The following is a 12,521-nucleotide window of genomic DNA, read 5'->3' on the forward strand; positions in this document are numbered from 1 at the left end:
ACCAGATGAATGCAAAGTTAATCACAACATGCACCCACAAGATATCACTGCTGTTTTGGTAGAGAGCACAGGAGTCAGAAGCGCAATGGAGAACAGAGGGGTGAGGATACGCTGAGTGTCCATGTATCATTGAGGGCTGAACAGGAAAATAGAGTGGGGCAACAGAGTCCAGCTCAACAGCGTGCTTTGCCAGAGTTGGGGGTGGTTGGCCAGTGAAGACCCCAACCCTTATTGTAGTAGTCACCTTCTTATACTGTCAGAATGCACACACCCCCTCATCCCCTGCAACCGAGGCAAACAGCTTTCCCAGGCTGGAAAGCAGTGGCATGGAGAGGCAGAAAGTTGAAAGGACCTGGTCATATCTTCTGATCAGGGGTCATGAGCGGCATAAAATAAAGGGCTCAGTGGAAACAGGGTATCAGGGATTGTTCTCCAAGGGTGGGAGGTGTACTGAACAAACAGGTCCCTTGCCCTTCTGGGGAGGGGGAGAAGGCAATCCTGGTAGCTGTTCGGGAGCAATAAACAGTGACCCAAGTGTCTTGAAGTTGGCCAGGTGGGGTGCAGGAGAGCTGTACAGTTACACATGGCCACTTTGAGAGGCCATCTTGGAAAATGCCTGTGCTAACAGCAGTGACCACATGGGCAGTTATTGGCAGTTCCAATAGCAGATTATAGGAGAGGCAGACCAGGGTTGTTCATAGTTATTGTATGTACTTGGCTTCTGGTGGTGCTCAGGGGAGGCTTTGGGTGGGCTGGTAAGGCCATGGGGTGCACGGGGCATTGTGGGTGCAGGCTGGCATGGGAACAGAGCAGCGGGGAACACATTACACATAAGTGTCTAAAGTGTAATATCACTACACAGTTGCATGTATATAGTAATACCACAAACTGGTTGCACAGTAGAACGGCTTAGTGCCATACAGTTACAGTGAGCAATTCAATGGTATAGTGTCACACAAGTGTCTGTACTGTAATTTCACATTACAGTGTTACATGTTTATAGTAACATAGCAAACCGGTGACACAGAACCACAGCTTAGTGCCATAAGGTTACTGTGAACGATCCAATAGTACAGTGTGCAGGTTAAAAGAGGCACGTGTGATTCAGTAGTGCAGCAATGTCCGGCACACAGTTTGCAGTTGGTGCTCCTGTGGTGTGGTGCCGAAAGGCACAGCGCTGTGGTGACGTTTGTGCAGTGCAGTTGTGATTTCTGCTTGTGACAGTTTGTTGTGGCGCGTGCACAGTGTGGCAGTCCCAGTTTGTGCAGCACAGGAGGGGTCAGGGCCAGTAATACCAACAGGTCTAGATGTGGGAATTTCACAACCAGACCGATGCTTCTAGACTGTTGCACCTAGAGTGAGGCTCACTGAGTACTTCCTCGCATATGGTGATTCTGTAACAATTGTGCCTTCACATAAAGTGCTGTTGAACGAATTGGCCCTTCATATGGATGGCTTCTTGATTCTTTTCACTCATGCTCACCATTCCACTTTGCACTTCATACTGCACACAGAAGCTAGCCACTAAGAGCCTGCAGGTGATCACCTGCTGGTACCTCCTTCCCTGCACACACTAACACCATCAGGACATATGCCTCTCTCACAAGCATGTCACACACAGCTCTTCAGAAACTCTTGACACATCTTCACTCTCAGGACAAACCACATCACCAACGCACCAAATCGGATACCTTCACCTGGTCCTCCCTTCAGGATACAGCTAACTCAAGTATCCTCACCACAATTTACTTAGAAATATAACAAGGCACATGAATGGGTTCTTTAGATATGCATGTGTAACCACTTTTAAATTAGGGGTCAATTTGTTGAATAAAAGCATGGGTCTAGGTGCATGTTATTCCTGTGAAAAATGCATATCTATGTTACCATGCGTACATGTTAAGAAGAATTAAACAGACACCTGTTTAGCAGGACAACACACGTTATTGCATTTTTTAAAAACAAAAATGTAATTGTAAAGTAATGTATTCAAAATAGGTTTTGCATAAACGTCCTGCCTCTAACTCCTCCTCCCTTCCCTCCTTCTCATTAACTGTTATGACTTTACCCCAGGTCCCCATTGTCATGCGCCGCTTTCTCACCTGGCGTCTTTGGCCCCGCTGCCGCTTACGGACTTCCTGATTTCCGTCACGTTGATGCTACGTTCACTAAACGGTCTAGTCTTTCTCTGCTAGGATGACCGTAGCGGTATTTAACCACTCCTCTCCCTGGGTCCAGCGCGTTGCAACCGTCCACGGTCAGCTGCTTTTTCTCGCGGCCGCGGTCTTGCTACACGCTGTTTTTCCTCTTGCTCCTCGAGCCTTTCCTCTTTCACCTCTCATACTCTTCCCGGTCCTTCTCAGGTCCCCGCCTTCTGTTCTCTCCCTCCTTCCTACTTTCCCTCCTTCGTGCCCGGCTTTCTGCCTTTGGCTTTGTTTACTTTCGCTTCCGGTGTATGCTGGAGTGTACATTTCCTACTGGGTCCTGTTGCTGCCTTCTCCCGTTGATCATCTGCTTACACGCCCAGCTACCATCAGGATACCTGCCGGTTCCAGGGTTTTTTTGCCTATTCTGGCTTTTTTCCCCCTTTTTTGTCCCTCCCGGGAGGGGGACACGGTCAGGGCGCATTTACACGCTCTCACTGTGGCTTCCTCTTGTGGGAGACACGCTCAGCCTCGGAAAAAAGAAAAGGACTACACGGCACATCGAGCGCTCAGCCCAGTTGAGGAGGATTTCGACTCCACAGGTGAGGAGGTTGAAGAGATAAAAAAGGGTTCTACAACTGTATTCGAAGTTGGTGCTGACACCCATACAAAATGAACAGGTATCTCTTGCCCTTGATTCTACACAAATAATCTTGCCCTTCCCCTTCTGCCTCCCTGCTGGTATGCTCTGTATTTCCCTCCTACACTCCCTCACTGCCAGTATGTTTTTCTTCAATTCTTTCCCCTTAAAGTCCCCAGCTGTCACCCTCGAACCACTGTAATCAGTGTACCTCCTTCTCCCTACAGCAATCTCCCCCACGTGTACCAAAAGGCAATAGTTTTTCTCCTTCTTCACCCCTTTGGTAATTGCTCTCTCATTCTACATTCTGTATTTTAGTTTCTTCCATGGCTCTCCCACTTCTTCAACCATGTGGATGCCTCCCACCTTCCACCTCTCCTTCACTCCTTTATTCCTTTTGGCAATTCTCTTTTTCTCTGGATCCTAGCAGTAACTCTCCTCCAGCAGTCTCCTGTCTCACATTCCTGTGTTGCCCCTGAGGGGACCTCACTCCCGCCACAACAATCTAATCATTGCCTTATTCATCATTAGAGGTAGTTCGGTGGTATCACTTTCCTTCTTCAGTGCTCTTGCCCCTCATTGTGGCCCCCCACAGTCTATTTGACCACCACTGTCCACCAACTTAACTTGTGCTCGAATTCCACTGGATTTTTCCAGTCCCCTGTGTCTCTCCCTGAAGTTTTGGACTCCTGTCTCTCCCAGCCTCGCAGGTCTCTCGCCTAGCCTCCAGTATCTTGGCTGAGTCTCTGCTCCTTCCAGCATCTGACTCCAAATGAAGTCCTGGCTCTGGGAATAGCAGCCTCATTCATAAAATCCCTACCATGGTTGAAGTGGCCTGACTCCTTCCCTTGGGCTGTTGCTTTCCTGAATGGGGATGGCTCTGTCGCTATGGAGGGATTGGTTAATGCTCATTAGGCCCCGATATTCCCTTAGCACTGTCCCGAAGGATTGCTTCTTGCCTATCTGATTTAGGAGTATATGCTGGGTATGCGAGCTGTCGCTTTTTGCAAACGGGCTGGGTTCTTCCTGCCTTGGCCTAACCCCTTTGGCTTGGTTTTGTCCGTTCCAGGTTGGGCTTTCTATATGAGGTGTACTAGTCATGTGAGGCGGGTGGGGGAGGGGTGGTGTTTCGTCTAGCGAGGAATGAGGCTCTAAATATTTGGTCTGTCATCTTGGGTTGACAGATGGTGCATACGTTTGAGGGCTTGGACCCAGCAATGGAGCCACTTTCTCTCTCATGCGTGCATTGACCAGTGTGAGATTCCACCCCGACTCCTTGTCTACACTGTCTGAGGAAGGATTCTACACACATTCTCCTGTCATTGATGATAGGGTCTGTGCTGATCTTCCTATTGAGGAAGCCATCCCTCTTGTAGGCAGTATACCTTCATAAAGGGCTAGTGTTACGAGGGTGTCCCATGGTACTGGCCTCTGCCTTATGTCGGGAACTAAGTGAGGGTGACTAGCGAACCCTGTCCATATTGCCCCCAGGCCCATTATCATCTAGTTTGGAGGGGCACATCGCCCTTATCCTCACCACGCTAGCTGCCCCCAGAACTAGACTGGGGACGTTGTCATTGTACCCCTATGTCAGCAATGCCTAAATGTTCTAGTGGGAGAGGGGGCATGTGTAAGAGAGGTACCTTGCTATCTCTGGTGAATGAGGGAAAGAGGAGTTGCTAATTATATCTAGTGGTGGGCCATCAGAAACAACTCACAGTGCAGTGGTGTAAGTTATGGGATGTTCCTGGTGAGCCTCCCCCCACCCACATCCACTCAAGATGAGTCTCAGAGTAATGATGATGAAGAAAACCAAGATAAAGGTCACCCATTTGAGTCCAGGGTAAAAAACATAATTTTAGAAAACAGTGCTACCAAGGGAGGGATGGAAAACTCTGCAGTTGCAGATGCAGGAGGGAAGGACAAAGCTACTTCTCCACCTTGGTACATGCACTTTCAAGGACAGCCGGATAGATCATGAAGCACAGATGTCAGTGTGGCAGCCATAGTGCAACATCTTCTCCCACTACCTTCGCAGCTAGATGAGCGAAGGAGCACCTTTTTGTCCAGAAAGAAAGTCCAAAGATCAGAAGTTCTTTCATATTAGATGAAAAGGAATGACAGTATCTGTTAGGCGATCCTCTGCACACCGATCCACTGCACACCAGAATACTGCTCACATTTCCCCAACACTTCCCTCCAGGGTTCGAGGCTCATGGGATGCGGCTTACCCAAAGGACCGAAAGCTCCGTACCAGGTATGATTTACGGGCTCGATTGCAACCCTTCCTGCACTGGCAGTTGCAATGGAGAACATACAGCAGAAGGGGCGGCGTTACATCTCCACGCCGATCGGTCACTTGCTCACGTGATCCAGAGTGGCGTTCCTCACGTGACCTTGGTGGACGTCACATGACCCCGAAACGCACAGCATATAAGGCTTGAGAGACGGAACACTCATTGCTTCTCAGCTGTCTTCAGACCCTGTTTGGCGTTACGTTTTGGTTTGCTTTTCTGGTTTACCTTGATCTTGGAACTCTCTCTTGGACTCCTTCGGATTACCCCTTTGTACCTTTGCTTGGAACTGTTTACCTGTTGTTGAATTTGGACACGAACCTGACTTACCTTCGGATCATCCCTTGGTTCCTTGTGGGACTTCTACGCCATTTCCCTTTTTGGGATTCAAGTCACGCCTTCAGTCTTAAAGGTGGTTTATCCTGCATCCACACTTGTCTGCGGTCCTCATGTTCTAGGGACCGCCTCATCTGAGTCTCGAACCTCCCTCCTAGGTTTCCTGGGTTTTCCAAACACCGGATAGGTAAGGCTATTCAGATTCTTTGGTTATTGTGATTATATACTGTAATTGCCTTGTACTTAACCTCGTTCTTTTTGACAGCAGCATTGGTGTTCCAGAGGTTCCATGGATCCGGGAAGTAACATCTCCCACCTGTGGCCCCAAAGGTCGCACAGCGGGTTTCTTTTAGTTCCCCTGTGCGTCACTTGAGGACGGAGGTTTCAACGGTCTACACGACACTCAAGTCAGAACAGAATCTCACCAAATGTGCTCCATACAAGAACATTTGGCTGGGAAAGACTGGGGCCAAGTTGGATTTCACACCTTTTCGGTGACATATTATGCAACACCATGGACCGGACTATCATCATGAACCTAGAAAATCTCTTATCCAAACCTCTCAGCATCTGGTCACCATGCTACAACCAGTATTTATTGTCATGCAAGAACATGTTGCTGCTGTGCCTTAGCTCTAGTGACTGGTGGCAGTGAGGACCGACTGTAATAGTAGAAGATGGCCTTAGTGTATGTGGTACTACTGTTCTTTTTGGAAGTCCAGATCCTTGCCTTTTTGTCAATTCAAATGATTCACAGTGATCCACCTTGCAATGGGACAGGCAGTGTCCTCAGAGCACCTGTTCAGTTCTTCCTGTGAAATGAGAGATGCAAATATGAGCATTTACGGCTACTCTTGTCCCCACTAAATGTGCAAAACAGACGCAAACACACAAGTTCACCTAGCATTGAAGCACATGTGATGTGGTATGTCTTTCAAGCTGGATTACACAACATAAATCAGTCCTATATTCTCAGAAAATATCTAATTTCATATTACAGACAGTTTCAAATGCAGTGATTTGTTTGCGGTACATTGTCATGTTCACCGACATCAAGTGCTTTCTTGTGCATTTCCAAAATTTAAAACATCTAAACAGTGGCTTCAGAAAATACACTCTCAACCCCAGGTCATCAAAGTGACAGCACTAAGTAAGATGTACAGGTACTTCTAGACTATGTGAAGGCATCATGAAGCAAGATACAGACAACAGACTTAAAGTTCAAACAAAAGTTATTCATTAACTGAAATCTCAGGATGGTTGAAGGCCTAACTTGCCCTATGCTAAGGTGGGATTTCCCTACCTGAATGAAACTAAGGAAAGTCTGTCTGAGTCACAGAGTTCAACTTAATAGTCCGTCTGTGTCCAAAACCTAATCTTGCCCTCACAACTAGAACAAACAAATGTGTAGGGATGTCAAAGTCAAAATAAACAGTGTTCAACTTAACGTGCTGAGCTTCTTCCAGCTCACAGCTTTCTCTCAGCTGCCCTTCCCCGAGCATAAGAAAGCTCCATGAACGAAATTCTTGAGGTTTACCTTTTTCTCCAGTTCAAAAAAACAATATAACTCAGAGTCACTCCTGGGGCTCGCTTCCCCAAGTTTAAAACACAACAATCCAAACAACAGAGGGGTCTTGAGATCCCAATCCCAAGACACTTGCCACGTCTTAGGGTTCCCTTCCCCAAGACTTCAAGATCTCATACAGGCTCCTTGGAACTTGCTCCGTTGCATTAAGTTACTTTCACGTGCTTCCTTTTATTCTTCTTGGGTTGTAGGGTGTGCTCTTTGGGCTCCCCTGCTTTCTCCTTGGCTGCCCTGTGGCTCTGCCATCATGTGTCACACACCGCTCTCCAAATGGCAGCCTTGTCAAACTTCATTCACTTCTTGTGGTTCACTGTTTAAACTTTCTTTATGGTGCAACAGTCATTCAATGAAGTTTAATTGTAGTTCAAAGTTTGAGACAGTACTAGCTGGGGTTCCCAGCATTGCCTGTGTCCTGATCGAGTGGTGTCTTGTGTGCCCTGGAGGATGTTGCTCTTGTCCTCTTGTCGGCAAGTCTTGCTTCAGTTTGCTCTGGCATTTCATTTGCCCTGGAGAAAGTTGCTCCTGTCTTCTGGTTGGCAAGTTGTGCTGCTGTTTGTTGTTTTGTTTCAGAAGCTCTTGATATTGATTTTTGCTTTGCATCAGGTGGAGCTTTTCCAAGTGATGTTCGTTTTTTGTGCGGCATGTTTCAGTCGCTGAATGGTGTCAGCACATTTGAGAAAATGTCCAAGAAAGAATGATCGATTTTGCTCTCTTCTTGTGAATGAACTTGAGTAAACTGTAACCTTGCCATTTCCCATATTTGAAGAGGCGTGATAAAAAACATTTGGATTTTTTTAAATGTCCTTTAAAAATGTTTTAATAAACACTTTCGAACTGTATACAGTAGTAATACATTTCAAAGGAATAACCAACACATCCAACATTTTGCTTCAGACACTTTTCCAAATTGTGCCTCCTTCTAGTAACTACTGTAGTGAATCAGGGTCAGCATCAGTAAATGAGGGTGTCTACAGAGTGAATTTTTGCATCCAAACATAGACTACAATCTTGCCTCAGACAAAAGAGAAATCCATCCAACATTTTGCTTCAGACACTTTTCCAAATTGTGCCTCCTTCTAGTAACTACTGTAGTGAATCAGGGTCAGCATCAGTAAATGAGGGTGTCTACAGAGTGAATTTTTGCATCCAAACATAGACTACAATCTTGCCTCAGACAAAAGAGAAATCCATGCAAAATTTTGTAGACGTGGTTTCAAAGTTGTGGATTTGTATAGCCGGACAAACATACACACATACATACATTCAGCTTTATATATAAAGATTACGTAGCTTAATTGTATTCGGCTTCAAGGTTTGAGTTTGTTTGTTGTTCTACATACAGTTAGCATTCAGCGTTTACTAGTTTGTTTTAAAGTCAAACTCCCCTTTGAGTTCGGTATTCAATGTGCATTTAATTCCTTTACACTTCCTTTTAATTCGGTATTAAATGTGCACTCATTCGGTATTCAATATATGTTGTGTTCAGTACTTTCATTCTGTTGTTGAAGGCTTTTGAATTAGTTACTTTCAGGTACACAACCACTTCAGCAATCTTAATTAGTTCATAAAGAAAGGATTGGCAACATTCGGAGGCTTTTGATAAGGTGCTTGTTTCTTTAACAAGGCACTCAACCACTCCGCTACATTATATCAGTCTCGGGCTTCATTAACAATAGCGGTGGACTTCCCGAAGCTCGTGGTTACAATAAAACCAGGTTTCTCACTCTGGAAAACTCACTGGCTCACTTGGAACTCTTCTTCTGCACTGTGAAGGTCACAAACTTGACAACTACCATCCAGGGGGATTCACTTTGCCCCTCAGACACTCTCACTCTCTTGTAGCACCACAGGAGAATAAGTAGTTCCTTAATTGGAATGAAGGATGACCCCGCATTTGGTCCCCTTTCCGTTCCTTGCCTCTGCACCACGGAGCTCCTGCCCCAACTTCACACTCGCCCAGACTCTCAGCTGCTCCGGTCCTCGGTGTGCTTCTACAGCTGCAACACAGCTCCCATCTGCTCACATCAGTGTCTCTCTTTTCTCTCCTGCCCACCCCCCTTTTATACACATGGGCTGTGTAAAGGCTTTACATGTGTGTGTCCTTTCAAATAATTGCCTGGCTATAGTTAGACTTGTTCGTGGGACATGCCTGATATTTACAATGGTACACTTCTGAGGCCCTGCATTACTCCTAGTTGCCTCTTCCTCATCCCAGTACTTCCAAAGGTCATGTGTGGAAAAATGAGGGGGACTGACTTAGAATAACCCATAAAGGTCAATGAAGGTTTAGGTTTGTCAGCTATGTCTCACCCAAGGGTTCCCTATTCCCAATTCTCAAGGACCCACCACCCAGGTGATCCTCCCTTGCTTCTCCACCCCCATGGTCAAGATCCAAGAACGATGGCCTTTTCGTTGCTGCCTGCGCAGAGGCTCCAAGGGGCGTAGAGGTGAGAATACCCTTGGGTTTCTCAATTCCCAAAAAGTGGGTGCTGTAAAATTCCACCTCGCTTCCTCCCCAAAGTTTAATATGTTTGGCTTCCTTTTCAGCCCATTTAATGTTCACATTGAGTCAAAGATGGCTTGGTGAATTTTATATAAATCTCTGTCATTTCAAATACACGTTGCGGGAGATTGATTTATTCAAGGGTCCCATTCATAGCAAGTAGCATTTTGTATGCTGTGGAAATAATTATGTAAGAAAAAGAAGAATATGACTAATACGATTTCTTCCTGTACATCTTATAACAGTATCACAGGTCGTAAGTTCACAACCATTTTTTTTTCACAGACCAACATATAGTCAATTATATTGATTCTGGAGAGCTCCTTTAACTTGTATAAAATCATTAATTCCCTGTTCAATCTTTGTCACCCACTTTTCAAGTCTGCAGGCAGTGTAGCAACTTACAAGGTTAACATCGGCTGTCGGTCTCCACAAAGCAATAAGCTATGAAATAGACTTCCACAAGTAATTGTGACACTCTCCCACAATTGGCGAGCAATATTTGCAATATTTGGGGTCTCTCCCTCCAGTTCCTAGTCAGAGGGCAGCCACTCCACCTACACGTTTCATACTCGTTCACTCAATACTCAGTCAGTTCTCTAGAAGATAATAGGGTGATTTTGAAGCATGGACTTCTCCACACCATCCTCTTCCGCTCTGGTGTAGAGTTCCCCAACGGATGCTCATCTGGTAATGCAAGCTGCATATGCTAGCATGACACATGAATCTGTCTCTCTGTGCATTCCCAAATAGTGGCCATTTCACACGCCTACCACCCCCAACAAAAAGCTGAGATGGTAAGCATGAAACCAAGACCTTGATGATGGCCTGGTTCTTAGGCAGTCTGAGAGCATAGTGACAGTAGGTTGCTTGTGTTGGTGTGTCTGGCCACAGTGGCAGAGCCTTGCGATGGTCCAAGTGGGGTGCCCAACCCCTCTGGCCCCTGCCTAATTGCTTGGTGTTCCCCACCTATTGTCCACCCTTTGCCTGTTTGGTCAGGCTGGTATATGTGTCAGGAGCAAGTAGGAGCTCTGACTTTAGTCTCCCAAAATTCTATAAACGTGCCTTGAACATTTTGTTCAACACTGCATAAATCAAATCCTAAGCATCAAATGTGGAGCATGAAAGGAAGTGCTTTGCAGGAAGACCTATTAATTTCGAGCAGGGTTCACCGAGCATGTGGTGCCTCAAGCCAGGAGCCCAGCAAGAATGGTGCCGGAAAGTTGCTTCAGGGCCTTGGTCTCCAGACCGTAGGGAAGCTAAGTGTGAAATAAAAGTGTTTGTTTGCATGCATGGTGTAGCAGTTTGGATTGGGCTAGACCAGTCTTGGGGTAATATTCCATTTTGGTTACAAATGGGAGTGCGGACCTTTTCGCCAGGTAGAGCGAGGCGACTGAATGAATTTGGTTGGTTGTGAATAACCAATGACACCTTTGTTCGGGTATTTTCATTCAGAGAAGAGTGGAGGTAAATAGGGTAATTGGTTTCTTGACTACTTGCTTTTTACAGATTGGTAGGACATGATCTTTATACAGAGGGCCTGATCACGACATCGGCGGTAACGCTAACACTATTAGCGTGGGGGCTATTAGCGCGACCGCCATAGCCCCCGGCGCTAATAGCGCGGGATCACGAGTTGGGCAGACTTGGAAGTCCCCATTCCCCATTGAGCCCATTCGGGAATGCCCCATTCCCCATTGGGCTCAATGGGGAAAATTCACGCTCTTGCTGCCGGCGGATTGCCCGCCAGCGGTAATAGCGTGAATTTTCAGCGGATTTCCCCCCAGCCAAGAGGTGGGGCGAAATCCGCCGAATCAGGGCTTTAAATCCGGTGGCAATAGCGCTACCGCCGTATTTAAGGGTTACCGCCGAGGTCGTGATCAGGCCCAGAGTCTGGTACTCTGTCTGTTTGTCTTTGCAGTTGCTCTCTAAGAATACTGAGGTGACTTTTTGCGCCTATGTTGAGAATTAGATGTATCCAGTAAATGGAACATTTGGCGAGCATCTATTAAGAAAACACCACTTATGAAATTCCCATAGAAGGTCATTTTCGGTGGAAATGGGGGAGGGTTGGCCAATTGGTGGGCCATTCCTTTAATCTTGGTACACTAGTAGTTATCACTGATGTACAGGATTGTTTATTGAGTAGTGTGTGCTCTCACCACAGATTTCAAGGATCCCTTTTGTCACTTTTATTGTAGGTACATTGGCATCCATATTGTGATGTTTTTAAAGACCCCGCCTTAACGTGGTGTTGAAGCAGTCTACAATTTAAAAGTGTTCCCCTGAAGAATGTTCACCCATTGCGGAGTTTGAAGAACAGAAACATGTTGGGAATTGTTTTATGACACATTTAGAATGTTGAATGTTGTAGTGTAATGTCGTTTGTATCTTTTGAATTCTGGTAGGTTGTTTTAGATTAATTTGTATGTATTTATTTCCTTTGTACACTTTGTTTTTGAGTCTGGGTCAATATGTGCTTTAGTATTGAATCTATTTTTGAATAAACGTACTCTAATGAGTTTTTGATGTATAAATGCACACAGTCTATTTTTTCAGGACTAAGTGTGCCGGGTTAACAGTGATCCTTGGGTCTTGTTGATGAGATCATTTGTGCTAAAATTGAATCTATCTCCTTCGTTATAAATATAAAAATATGTAGCAGTTGTGAATGCAGTGCATGTGTTGTGACTTGTGTGTATATGAGTGAGTATATCTGTCTGTGTGTGCAACCCTTTGTGTGACTGTGTGCATGCAAAGTGGGTATGTGTGGTTGTGTTTGGCCACTTGCTTCCTAGGTGGGTGGAGGGGCAGAGATACAATACCGAGATTCTGGCACTGTTTTCATGGGCAACTGAAGTAAATTGTAGGGCACCCAAGTAGAGGGTAAAAGTAAGTGGACATGTCCGCCCACTTTTTTCACAAGTTGGACGCTGAACCATAAATTCCAACTCCAAAGGACATGCTTCACCCTGTCCTGGGGCGGGATTTGAACTGAAATTCTACTGTTCCGAGGCCA

This window comes from Ambystoma mexicanum, chromosome 6p, assembly GCF_040938575.1.
Source record: "Ambystoma mexicanum isolate Mex_15411 chromosome 6p, UKY_AmexF1_1, whole genome shotgun sequence".
Taxonomy (NCBI): domain Eukaryota; kingdom Metazoa; phylum Chordata; class Amphibia; order Caudata; family Ambystomatidae; genus Ambystoma; species Ambystoma mexicanum.